Source organism: Lactuca saligna, chromosome 2 (assembly GCF_052625555.1).
Source record: "Lactuca saligna cultivar CGN05327 chromosome 2, ASM5262555v1, whole genome shotgun sequence".
Classification (NCBI taxonomy): domain Eukaryota; kingdom Viridiplantae; phylum Streptophyta; class Magnoliopsida; order Asterales; family Asteraceae; genus Lactuca; species Lactuca saligna.
Window position 1 is genome coordinate 125,279,296 of NC_136418.1, and position 14,070 is coordinate 125,293,365.

Here is a 14,070-nt window from a genome sequence, read left to right on the forward strand (position 1 = left end):
TCCTTTCAATATTTTTTTACTCTGTCTCGTCCAATAAGATGAGTTGGAGCTTCATATTAATCTTTGTTGTTGAGTTAAATCCTCTGATATATGTATCAGAGGATTAACTGTTGGTTGACTTGATGTTTTGCTTCGTTTAGAGAAACTAACAAACCATCTTGTAAAATTTGGCCAACTCGGCTAAGTACTCGAAATCAGACTCTTACTGAGACTCAGCCTCGTACTGAGGCGAGTTATTCCAAATCGGATAAATAACATGGAAATCAGTCAAAATCGGTAAGAGTCAGACCAAATCGGTCAACTAGTGTGAGTACTTGGCCGACTTGGCCAAACTCAGCCAAATCGGCCAATGGTTCAAAATTGACTTAAAAAGAGAAAAAAAATCAAGAATTTTAAGAGTAATATGTATAATACACTCAATGATTTTCTATTTAACAAACACATATGACTATTATAACATATATATATCCTAAATTTCCAATAATTATTCACGAAGTGAAACCATTATGTGTATTTCAATTTTTGTGTATTCACATATATCTAATTGTGTTTTATATTTCAACCAAATTATGATTTAGGCATATAGAATTTCCCTTAAAAAAATTTATATGAATTATTGAATTTGAGTACTCTCCGAATACTCAGTAGTCGGCCGAATAAGTACCAAATAACGAGTTCTACAACCTTGCCCGCGAAATTATCAGCACTTTTTAGAACAAACGATTTTTGTTTGTCCTCTACAAAACGCCACTTTTGCAAAATATTTTCCAACTTTCGCCTTACAAATTTCATGACATTTTGCTGCGACATCCACCTCATTTGCATCGCTTTGCGTATTGCTAATAAAGTTCATGTGGATGTCGTTTAACTCCATTGCGTTTTTATTGGCGGTCCTCCATTTCAAGTAAAGTTGATTAGGATTGTCGTACACCTTATTCATTCGGACACAGACATTTCCAAACTCTAAATTTAAAGGTTGTTGAATCTTGGTCGTCTCCCTTCACCAAATCCTCCGATACATATAGCCATGCTTGAGCTAATGTCTTATATTCTTTATCCATCCACCCTTGGCATTGTTTTCCCTTTTCCTTTACTTTTTTACTTTTGGGTTGGCTTTGGACTCTTGAACGGGCTCTTCAACGTGCGCTTCATCAGAAAAAATTGTTGACTCATCGAATAATGGTGTGGCTGGGATTGGAAATATGATTGGGGTTGAGGTTGGGAAAGAATTGCATTTCTTTCACTGAATCAAACAGATCAAGATCAAAATTTCGGCAAGGTATTGGTTGGGATTTGAAACTAGTTTGGGGTTGGTTTTGGTAAAACAGCATGAGTTGAGATTGTAATTGAAAAGAGTACGGATTAAATGAATATATTTATGGAGCCTTAGTAGGATAATAGTAACTAAATGGTGAATAAATGAGTTGATCAAATGAAGGTCGATAACATGTTGGTGATGGAACGTTTGGTGATTGAAGGTTTAGTGATGGAAGGTTAGAAGACTTTTTTTTGTTTCTTCTTGGGGTTTTATTTTGGCTAGGTAAATACATCTTTGTTTGGTGAATTGGGATTATTTGTGAAAGAAAGAAGTATATTTTGCATGTCTAAAATGTTGAGAGTGTAGTGTGAATTTATAATGTTAGTAAAAATTTTGAAATTTTAATGTTTTAAGGGTAAAAATCAGATGTTTGTCTTTAATAAAAGGAGGGATTTATTTTTTTGAATTTCTTCAAAAAGAAAAGTAGGATCTAGTCAAAGGTCAAATGACCAATCAAAACAAAGATCATTGGCTCTCTCTCTCTTCCCCCTCACACACACTCTCTCTCTCCCTTTCTCACTTACTCTCTCACTCACTCACACTTACACTTACACATACACACACACACACACTCTCTCTCTCTCTCTCTCTCTCTCTCTCTCCTTACCTCCCTTCATCCCTCTCTTTATCTCCCTTGCTCCCCCCTCACCTCTCTCTCTCTCTCTCTCTCTCTCTCTGTCTTTCTCTAAGCCGGTAACGCCCTCTCCCTAGTGAGCCTGCTTGTCACACCCCAAACCAAGGATGGCGGAAACGTCCGAGGGTGGAGGACTTCATTTATAATATCATAACAAAGAGTATAATAGTGATCAAAGTAAATACAACCATCATAAATATAATAGAGAAAGTTACATGGTTTAATGAGTTACATGTTTCAAAATCGATTATAATATAATGATTAAGAGAGTTTATCTAACGTCGTAGTGTTCTATCTTCAAAAGCTTGATAGTTGCCTGTGTTTATTGATTACCCGAGAATACAAGTAATTTTGAAAGAACGTCAACAATTAAGTTGGTGAGTGCATAAGCTTTTGTATATAGAGTTGAAAACCATTCTTTGTAAATGTAGTGTATGCTCAAGAAAAATCCAATATTTTCCTTATAAAATGAGTTGCAGTCTTAAGACTCAAAGACCGAAATGTAAAAGTATTTTTCAATACATATAATAGTTCATGCAGCTTTAAATAAATAAAACCCTTTTTAATGTAGAAATTCCCATAAACCATATATGTAGTTATTTCCCTATGTGAGTTATTATAACCATACTATTGACATAGTAACATGTTACGACGTTCTTAAGGCGTTGGAATGTTATGACATTTATCATCCCAGACCTGCCGGTCTAGCTGCTGCAAGCAACATAGGTGAGGGTTGTCAATTCCAATATAGATCTATATAAAAGTATCACACTCTCCCTACAAGAGATTCTGGTTATAATTATAGTATTTTAACTTGTACTCTAAAACTACTATGAAGTAGTGTCTCACAACCAGATTTAACGATTTTCACGTGTAGTGTACATGAAAAATCCTTTTTGTAGTGTAGAATGGAACCTTCCTTAGTATGTTCGTAGTCTTAATGTACCATAAACTAGATCTATTATATTTTATCATATATGTTTGTAGTGAATGAAAAACCTTTTTGTAGTGTATATGGAACCTTTCATAATATGTTTGTAGTGTAACAATCCATAAACTATACCTATCATAGTTTATGATATATGTTTGTAGTGAATGGAAACCCTTTTTTTAGAGTATATGGAACCTTTCACACTGAGTTTGTAGTGTAACAATCCATAAACTATACTTATTATAGTTTATCATATATCTTTGTAGTGAATGAAAGCCCTTATGATGAATGATTATTTCCTTTTCAAGAAATTAAACTTAACAGGAAACAAAATCAATATGTAGTTATTATTGTTATACACTTTGCTTAACATGTTAGAAAGTGTTAGTAAACTTGTATACTATTTTTTACTAGTTTTAACTTTTCTATCACTACTTTTATAAAAATCAAATAAACATTATCGGAGGTCAAAAACTGAATCCGTAAACTCTGGAAGTTCAAAAAATATGTGTAGTTTGTTCATAATTTTTATTATGATTTATAGTGGTCTATAAGCAGTGTGAAAATGTTAATCTTCATAGACTATTCCGAAATCTTTTCTAAAATGATAAGCAGTTTGGCAAAATTCGCCATAAATTGTAGAAAACTACGGACGTGTGCAAGAAGTCATTAGAAAGGTATAAACTTGAACTATTTGCATATTGAATAGTTTTGAATAATATTAAGTTTAATATGGTCAAAACAAATCAATAATGGATCATAACTTTTCTTTTTAAAGCTTTTATTTGAGTTAGAATATGATTTGGTGTTGTAACTTGTATGCTCGCCCTTAAAACTTTAAAAGATAGGGGTATGAACTCAGTTTGATTGATTCGTTGAGGTGGAAGGTTGAAGAAGGGGAGTTCCAAGTCAAGAAAAATTGAAGGATGCTTGAAGGTTTGAAGATCCTAAGGATAAGTATGTCGATATTTGTGTGAATGATCCATGATTTGTATGAAGGAGTGTAGAATATTTAGGAGTAGAATGAAGATACTTAACAAGAATGGAGGATAAGCTCGGGACTTCCTGGGGAATTTTAGTTCCACACACACACACATACAGAGAGAAAGAGAGTGTGGGAGAGAGAGAAAGAGAGAAAGGAAGTTTGTTTTTGGACGGAGCAAATGAGATTGTAAATGTGAAGAATAAAGAATTCTTTGAGTTGATTTGATTAGGGAAATCTGATGGAGTGTTGGGAAGAGTAGAAAAAGACAATGATTTAACTAGGTAGAGTGTGAATAGTGACATAAAGTGGGTGTGGGGATGGCTTGGTGTCATAACTTTATGGCAAGGTCAACAAGCCATTACAGAATATCTTAAACAAAAGATATAATCTATAATAATAATCTCCCAAAAATAGGAATAAAATATGAGTCTAATGGGTCTAATATGTCAAAAATACGAATTGCGTGAACATGTGAAAGGGAGGTTGTATGCAAGAGGGGTCGCAGTTAGTTTAGCAGATGCGAAGGCGGGTTTTCAAGGAGAAGGTTTGTAGCGAGAAGAAGCAGATGTGAAGGTGAGGCTCGGTGCGAAGGTCCTATGTGCGAAAATGGCTGGTTTGCTGCAAGGGAAGTCCTTATGAGAATCATGTCGAGTATAAGTGAAACTCAACGATCAGAAGCGAATGGACCCGGATGCTTGCGACTCTGCCCGGCTAGAAGCAAACCTCCTACTAAAACCGAACTTGGGCTAGGAGGCTGCGAAGGTTTGCGGGTGAACAGTAACCTGCGAACCTTCATGTCTCTTTTTGACTTTTTTCTTCTGTTTTAAGTTGTTTTTCGAACAAGGGAAGGTTCTGGATGGTATGGATGTTCACATAAACATTGAAAATGTGATTTTATTGCCAAAAGGTTTGAGAGAGATTAGGAGTTATTTTGAGTGAGATTTGGGAGAGATAGAGATAGAGTGAAAGAGATTGAGAGAGACTTTGTTTGTAGCCTTCGATAGTGTTTAGACCCATAATGAAAGGTTTGTAAACCCTAATATTCCTTGTTATGATTGTTTTACACCCCTGAAAGGTACATAATAGTGCTTTATAGAGTCGTTTTAACACTCACCCTGGTTGGGGTTTAGAATTTTTAACACATGAAACCTCCAAGTGATACTTTGTATTGAGATAGAGAGTTGTACATTAGTAAACATAGAGTAAGACCTAACATACAAGCATTAGTTGAGTTTACCGGTTTGACCTGTTGACTTGATCTGACTTTGACTTGACTAGAAATTGATGGTTGTCACATCATCCCCCCGTTAGAGGGAATTTTGTCCCGAAATTAGAGTTTCGACTGGGACTTCAAGGGTTGGGGAAAAGATGTGGGTATTTTTGTTTCATCCGATCTTCGTGTTCCCAAGTGAACTCGGGCCCTCGTTTAGTGTTCCATCGGACCTTCACAATGGGAATGCGACTTTGTTTTGTTCTTTTGATCTTGTGGTCAATGATTTCAACCGGTTCTTTTACGAAGTGGAGACTTTTGCTGATTTCAATTTTGACAAGAGGGATCACAAGAGTCTCGTTAGATAGACACTTATTTAAGTTGGACACATGGAAGGTAGGATGTACGTTATTTAGTTCTTGCGGTAATAAGAGTTTGTATGCTACTTGGCCAATCCTAGCGAGGATCTCGAACGACTCGATATACCTTGGATTTAATTTCCCACGTTTTCTAAAACGTATCAAACATTTCTAGGGTGAGTCCTTTAACAGTACCCGATCTCCAACCTTGAATTCTAGAGGTTTCCGTCTATTATCCACATAACTCTTTTGTCTATCTCTAGAAGCCTTTAATCGTTCTCGGATTTAGACAATATTCTAAGTAGTTTTCCAGGCTTTACCAAAATCTATCACACAAGCCCTTAGCATGTCTTCTAGGGTTTGTATAGCTCTCTCACTATGCATGTCGGTTTGTGGGTGGTAGGCTATACTCATGTCCAACATAGTTCCCAAGGATTTCTAGAGTGACTGCCAGTAGCGTGAGGTAAATCGACTATCCACGTCGGATATAATGGATATTGGAACACCATGTAGTCGCACGATCTCTTAATGTATGTCCTGGTCAGATTTTCCATTTTATCGGTTTCCTTTATTGGTACGAAGTGTGCAGATTTTGTAAGCCTGTCAACGATCACCTAAATGGTATGAAGACCAACCGTTGTCTTGGGTAACTTGGTTATGAAATCCATTGTGATCCACTCCCACTTCCACTTGGGTACTTCTGGTTGTTGCAACAAACCTGAGGGTTTTTGGTATTCTAGCTTGACCTTGGCGCAAGTTAGGCACTTGCTCACAAAGGTAGCAATTTCGGCTTTCATGTTCGGCCACCAATAAAGTTTCTTGAGGTATGGATACATATTTTCTGAACCTGGATGAACAGATAATCGAGTCTTGTGTGCTTCGTTCATGACAACGTCCCCGAATCCACTATACTTGGGTGTCCAGATCCGATTCATAAGACAGCGAACTCCGTCACCCTTGATTTCTAGGTTCTTATCGATCCCCCTTAAGGCTTCATTTGTCATGTTCTCTAGTTTCAAGGCTTCTAGCTAAGCCTCTTTGATTTGTGTGGATAGGTGTGAACAGATTGTCATGGTTAACGACCTTACTCAGCGGCCCGAGTATTCCTTTTGGCTTACGACGTTAGCTACTACATTGTCTTTGCCTGGGTGATAATGAATTTTGCATTTGTAATTGTTCAGTAGTTCTACCCATCGCATATGCCTCATGTTGAGCTCCTTTTAGTTGAGTATGTGCTGAAGGATTTTATGATCGGTGAAGATAGTACATTTCGTTCTATAGAGGTAGTGCCTCCAGATCTTTAGGATGAATACTATTTCTCCCAGTTTAAGGTCATCTCTGGCATAATTGACCTTGTGCAGTTTTAGCTGTCTCGAGGCATAGGCAATGACCTTTCCTCATTGCATTAACACAAATCCAAGACCTTAGTTCGATGCGTCGCAGTAGACCACAAAGTCTTCCATTCCTTCTGGTAGGGATAAAATTGGAGCACTGCACAGAGCTCGTTTTAGTGTTTGGAAAGTGGTTTCTTGCTTTTCTCCCCAGTTGAAGGTAACACTCTTTTGAGTTTAAGTGGTAAGTGGTTTGGCAATTTTGGAAAAAACTTTGGATGAACCTCCTGTAGTAGCCGGCGAGGCCTAGGAATTGACGGATTTATGTAGGTGTCCTTGGTGCTAACCAATTTTCGATCGCCTTGATTTTGGAAGGAGTCATGTGTATCCCCTCCTTGCTAACTACATGTCCGAGGAAACCCACTTCTCAGATCCAAAATTCACATTTTGAGAATTTTGCATATAATTTTTCCGCCTTAACGTCTCCAATACTTGTCGTAGGTGTTGGATGTACTCCTCCTTACTCCTTGAATAGACCAGAATGTTGTCCATGAAGATAATCACGAACTTATCTAAGTAAGGCCGGAACACCCGATTCATTAGATCCATAAACACTGCGGGTGCATTTGCTAATCCGAAGGGCATCACTACAAACTCATAGTGATCGTACCGGGTTTTGAATGTTGTTTTGGGAACATCCTCCTCCTATACCCATAGTTGGTGGTATCCTGACCTTAGATCGATTTTTGAGAAGTAAGTTTCCCCTTGGAGTTGGTCGAATAGGTCGTCAATTCGGGGTAGAGTGTATCGGTTTTTGATGGTAAGCTTATTCAGTTCGCGATAGTCGATGCACATGCGTAATGATCCATCCTTCTTTTTCATGAACAGGACCGGTGCTCCCTGAGGTAAGAAGCTCGGTCTAATGAACCCTTTACTTAGCAATTTGTTCAGTTGGCTGGATAATTCTTGCATCTCGGTTGGCGCTAGGAGATATGGAACTTTGGTTACAGGGTTAGCCCCACGGATTAGGTCGATTCGAAATTCAACTTGTCGTGCTGGTGGAACTCTGGGAAGGTCTTCTGGAAACACGTCATAGAAATTACAGACCTTTGGAATGTCCTTGATGTCTCTCACCTCTTGTTTCTTATCCACTCTTTGGGATACGAAGGTGTGGTATTCCTTACAGATATACTTTTGGGCTTTAACGCAAGAGATGATTTGTAGGTTCGTGCTAGCTTTATCGCCATAAACGACGAGAGTTTCACCACTTGGCAAATTAAGGCGAATGGCCCTTTCGTAACACAGAATGTCGACATGATTAGAACTTAACCAATCCATGCTAATGATGATGTCGAAGCTTTTTATTGAAACCGGAATTACATCGATTTTGAATGAATGTTTATCTATAGTGAGGTTACACCCTGTGTATATATCATTAGTGATTTCTGCCTTTCCATTTGTCATTTCTATGACTTGTGTATCTTTTAGTGATTAGGGATTTTGTTTTAGTAATTGTTTGAATTGGTGGCTAACGAAACGCCTCTCCGCTCCACTATCGAATAATATGCATGTATATAAGTTATTGAGGAGCAACATACCTATAACCCCTATGGGATCTTCCATTGCTTCCCCATGCCCCCAATGCCAAGACCCTTCCAACATCGTCGACATTTATGTTTCTCGTTTTTGGGCAGTCTCTTTTGTAGTGTCCGGTTTCCCCATAGCCATAGCAGGCTCGACTTTCCCTGATGTTGGTGGTCGGGGTGGCTTACTGGGCTGATGCCTTGCAGAAACGGGCGGTATGCCCTTTCTTGTTGCAATGCATCTCACGACAAAAGCCAGTGCGGTGAGAGCTGCATTTGTTACATTTGGGGAGGTTTCCAACGTACTACCTCAGGGGTGTTGGAGCGGCGGTGGTAGTGGCAGCACGAACTTCCACTACTTGTTGTTTCTTGGAGGAATACTGGGCCAGATGACTCTTCTTGTGGTTTTAGAATTTCCTTTCGTTACTTCCCCCTTTTGATTGATCGGAGGTGGCCGCCACAATGCCATGATTAGCCCTATAGTCAATGAGTTGTTGTGCCAACTGTTTGGCACTATCAAAGGTAGTCGGTTTTGAAGCCAACACGTTCCCTTGAATCTAGGGGGCGGGGGGGGGGGGGGGTGGTTAGTCCCTAGATGTATTTCTCCACTTTTATTATTGTCCATGGTGACCATCCCGCGACATAGTATAGCCAGATCGTTGAACCTGGCTGTATAAGATGCAATGTTAGAACCAATCATTTTAGGGCCCCATAGTTCATGTTCCAATTTCTGGACTTCACCCCTCGGGTAATATTCTGCAAGCATTAAGGTCTTCAAGTCATCCCAACTCATTGTGTTTGCCACTGGGAGAGTCAATGACTTTACATGACCATTCCACCAGGTAAGGGCTCGGTCAGTGAAAGTGCAAGCTGCAAATATGGCTTTGCTCGCTTCAAGGCAAGCACAAATCTCAAAGACTGATTTAGTCTTCACAAACCATTGCACAAGAGTGATGATGCCCCCGCATCCATTTAAGGATTTGGGTATTCCATTTGTCAAATCTTCATAGGAACATTTCTTTGAGCGTCCCAGACTGTCTCCCTAGTTAGAGTTTGTAGTACCATTTCCTGATCCACCAGCGTCATTCGTACAAAATTGTGACATTGAGGATGCCACGACTGCTGTTATGGTAGCTTGGAACATGGTGGGGTCAAACTGTGGAGGTGGTGGTGGAGCGTTGTGAGAAGGCCTGGGATTTTTCCGCGGTGGCATATTTCTGCCACAAATTTTTAACGAAGGAAAGATGGTAAGCCTTTAATAGTAGTGATAAGTCGGTAGTTATTGAACTAGATGATCTGTGTTATGTCCCGACTTTTAAATATTTTTTGCAAGAAATTCATGATGGAAGTTCATATATTTTGAACTTATGAATTTAATAGTAGTGACTTAATAAAATCTTGTGACTTGATCCATACTCGGTCCTTCTACAATCGCTTTGTGTATGCTTGTTATGTATAAATACGATCGAATAGATCGTTGAATTTAAAGGACCTGCCTTAAGCCCACAACCAAACATAGAACAATACCTAAAGCGAAACCTCCATTTCTAAATCGATAGAATCTTAATAACATACAACGTTGCGCATACACCAAGTAGTTGTAGACTTACCATAAGTAACGATATACACTGTTATAAATTTAGTGGTAGTACTCCCAATGAAATATAATATGCATGCCAACTTCATTGATATGATTTAATACATAGTGTTTGGAAATTTTTTACCTTGAAGTAGGTCTACATCACATGAATGAAAAGATAATTTTTGTTACCATTACGATCCTTCGATTAGTGTAATCAATTAATTGCAGGATTTAACCTACACACATAGAAGAGTAGCACCAACGAACACTCATAAACCTAACTTATAAGGATTTGTGATTAGTATGAACTCTACTTACGATGATCAGTCCCCTACGGTCCTTGAGATGAAGTCGAGGCACCCTCTAGTTCATCTAACCGAAGCTCGGTCGTGGTCACTCTCTCATCGAGATCCATGTACCTTTCCTGATACTCCCTTACCTCCGCCCGAGTGGCGGTAAGGTCCTCAACGAGTCGGTTCATGGGATAGTAGATTCTCTCCAAGTTTCTAATACGCACATTGGTGGTTTCAGCAACAATGCTCAGCTTTAGAACTCAGTTCGTTGTCGCTCTATTTTGAACCGCGAGGTCCGTGATTAGCTGGATCATGACTAGGAGGGCTTGGTTAACTGGTCCTCCATGATTGAGGTTATAATTGATGGGTTTTTGCCATAAGAACTTTCCTATGTGCGCATGCAAAACCCTAATGCTTGGATCTAGGCTTTCTAATTAAACATGCTTTGAATCCAAGACTTCTAATGGATAATTAGGCTAAATAACAACATTGAAACAGATCTAGAATCATACCTTCGAGTTCCTTGTTGATCTTGTCGTCTTGGAGCTTCTAGAGTCACAAATCTCACTCCTCTAATGGCTTACAAACACCAATAGCAAGCAAGATTATTTAGGAGAGAAGAGAGGGGAGGAATTCGGCCAGAGTATCTCTACTTTCGATGGTGTATCGAATTCCCTCACCCCTAGGGTCTATTTATACTTGTAGACTCCTTAAGGGTTACCACCTAAACCCTAATTGGATAATCTTCTCTTAAGGCTATCCAAATCCATTCCATAGATAAGCCTTTGGATGATTTTAGCTATCCTATATCTCATAGAATTCGTCCAAAGCATATCCCAATGGATTTATAGTCTAAAGTTTAACTATCAAACAATTGACAGTTTATACCCCTTTATTTAATTAATCTCTTTAAGTCACCAAATTAATTCCAATTAATTTATGACTTATATATTAATCAAATAACCATATATTATTCCTTATAATATTTACTCTCTCTTAACAAATCATCCATCAAGTTGCTATGGTGAAGGCAACCCAAAAGGACCATGCACAACCGGATCAAATACTTGCATAATATAGTTGCAGCCTTAGACACTATTCCAATAGTCTCCCACTTGGATAAGTCTAGTAACTATACAAGTACAATTCGGTTTGCAATCGTAGCTCTCAAAGACGCTGTCAACTCTAATCTAATCAATCTTGGCCTTTAGATAAGGGATCGTACAGTCCTCTGTTAGATATCATGATGACAATCCTATGGAATGGTTAGTCAAGCATTTAGATTTTCGATCTCTGATTTATTTGACATAGAACTTAATCAAACACATCAATTCAGTTCTGACCGGGCCTGGCACATAAGTCAAATCAAATCATCGAGCAGCCGAGATATCGCTTTTACCTTCTTAGATAAAAGTTACAGATAAACTTCGACTTATATGCATTTACTTATTCATTAACCAACTATACACAACAATGCGTTTTATAACACCGAATTACTGATGCGTTTTCGCATTATCAATGTACAATCAATTAACAAATAATAAACCATATATCTAGGTTTTAAGACTATATGATATTATCGTCTTGCGATCACCTTTTATATCGTATTCCATAAGGTGATTCCAGCAAGCGCGGGTTTATTCCAATGCTCAAAACCAGTTCATAAGCACTCATGAACGTTGCAGCAACCCTTGCTATGTCTAACACCATTTAGACATTCTACACACCAATTCATGACAATCTTCATTCATATCTACTCCCAACATATGAACGATTGTGGACCATTTGAATAATTCGATTATTCCTAATAAACTCAATTATTCTGGAAGTAAAAACATGCAAAGTGAAACAATAGTTAAACAATTAACATGTGACAGTAACTTTACTCATAAATAAAACTCCTTTATTTAATCATCAAATGTTAATTACATCTATCTATTATACGTTTCTAACACTATCTAATCTATACTAATATCATCCTTCAGCCCAATACTCCTAGCATGCTGCAAGTGCTTAACCCTACTCAGTCCCTTCGTAAGCGGATCTGCTGGGTTATCTTCTGATGATATCCTTTTCACTACGAGTTGTCCTTCTTCTACACGATGTCTAATAAAGTGATATTTTCTGTTGATATGTCGAGATCTACCATGATCCCTCGGTTCCTTGGTCAAGGCAACCGCACCTTCGTTATCACAGAAAATCTCCATGGGCTCCTTTATGGCCGGCACAACTCCAAGATCACCAATGAAGTTCTTTAGCCATATTGCCTCCTTCGACGCTTCGCTCGCTGCGATGTACTCTGATTCGAACGTTGAATCAGCTACGGTTTCCTGCTTGGAACTTTTCCATGTCACTGCTCCTCCATTTAGGGTAAAGACCCAGCCCGACTGCGAACGATAGTTGTCCCTGTCGGTCTGAAAGCTGGCATCACTATACCCTCGCACCTTCAAGTCATCACTCCCTCTAAGGACTAAGAACCATTCTTTCGTCCTCCCAAGGTACTTAAGGATGTTCTTCACCGCAATCCAATGTGCTTTTCCAGGGTTCCCTTGATATCTGCTAACCATGCTCAAGGCGAAGGCTACATCAGGGCAAGTACAAGTCATAGCGTACATGATTGAGCCAACTGCGGAAGCGTATGGTACTTGGCTCATTTCTACTATCTCAGCTTCGGTACTCGAACTTTGAGTCTTACTCAACTTGGCATTTCCTTGTATCGGTAATTCTCCCTTCTTTGAGTTTTCCATACTAAAACGTTTTAGTACCTTCTCTAAGTAAGTATTCTGACTAAGTCCAATTAGTCTCTTACTTCTTTCTCTTACTATCCTTATTCCCAAAATGTAAGAAGCCTCTCCGAGGTCCTTCATAGCGAAACACTTCCCGAGCCAGGACTTGACCTCCTGCAGAGTCGGGATGTCGTTCCCTATGAGTAATATGTCATCGACATATAGAACGAGAAAGCTTACTATACTCCCACTGGCTTTGACATATAGACAAGATTCGTCTTCGCTTCGTACAAATCCAAACTCTTTGACTTTCTCATCGAAGCAAAGATTCCATCTACGAGACGCTTGCTTAAGTCCATAAATGGACTTCTCAAGCTTACACACTCTATTCGAATGCTTTGGATCCACAAACCCCTCTGGCTGAGCCATGTAAACATCCTTAGCCAACTTTTCGTTAAGGAAAGCGGTCTTGACATCCATTTTCCAAATCTCATAATCATGAAATGCGGCAATTGCTAGCATCACTCTAATAGATTTAATCTTCACAACTGGTGAGAAGGTCTCATCATAGTCAACTCCGAGAGTTTGAGTAAAGCCCTTCGCGACCAATCGCACCTTATATGTGTGTACGTTCCCATCCACATCGGTCTTCTTTTTGAAGATCCATTTGCACCCAACGGTCTTACGTTCGGGCACATAATCAACCAAATTCCAAACTTGGTTATCGTACATGGATTGGATCTCGCTATCCATTGCCTCTTTCCATTTCGCAGACTCCGGGCCTGCCATGGCTTCCTTATAGCTATTAGGTTCATCAAGATTTACTAGTGTACCATCACTAATATACGTGTCCCCTTCGGTAGTAATATGAAAACCATAAAACTGGGGTTGAACTCTAAATCTATCGGAACATCTGAGAGGTAAGGATTCGTCAATCGGTTCAACCGGAGTTTCCTCCTCGGGTTGAATGCCAGCGGTAGAGGTTCCTTCATCTATCGACTCTTGAATTTCTTCAAGTTCGATTTGCCTCCCACTGTCTCCTTGGCTTATGAGTTCTCGCTCTCGGAAAACTCCTCTCCTCGCAACAAAGACAACATTTTCTTTCGGTCTATAGAAGA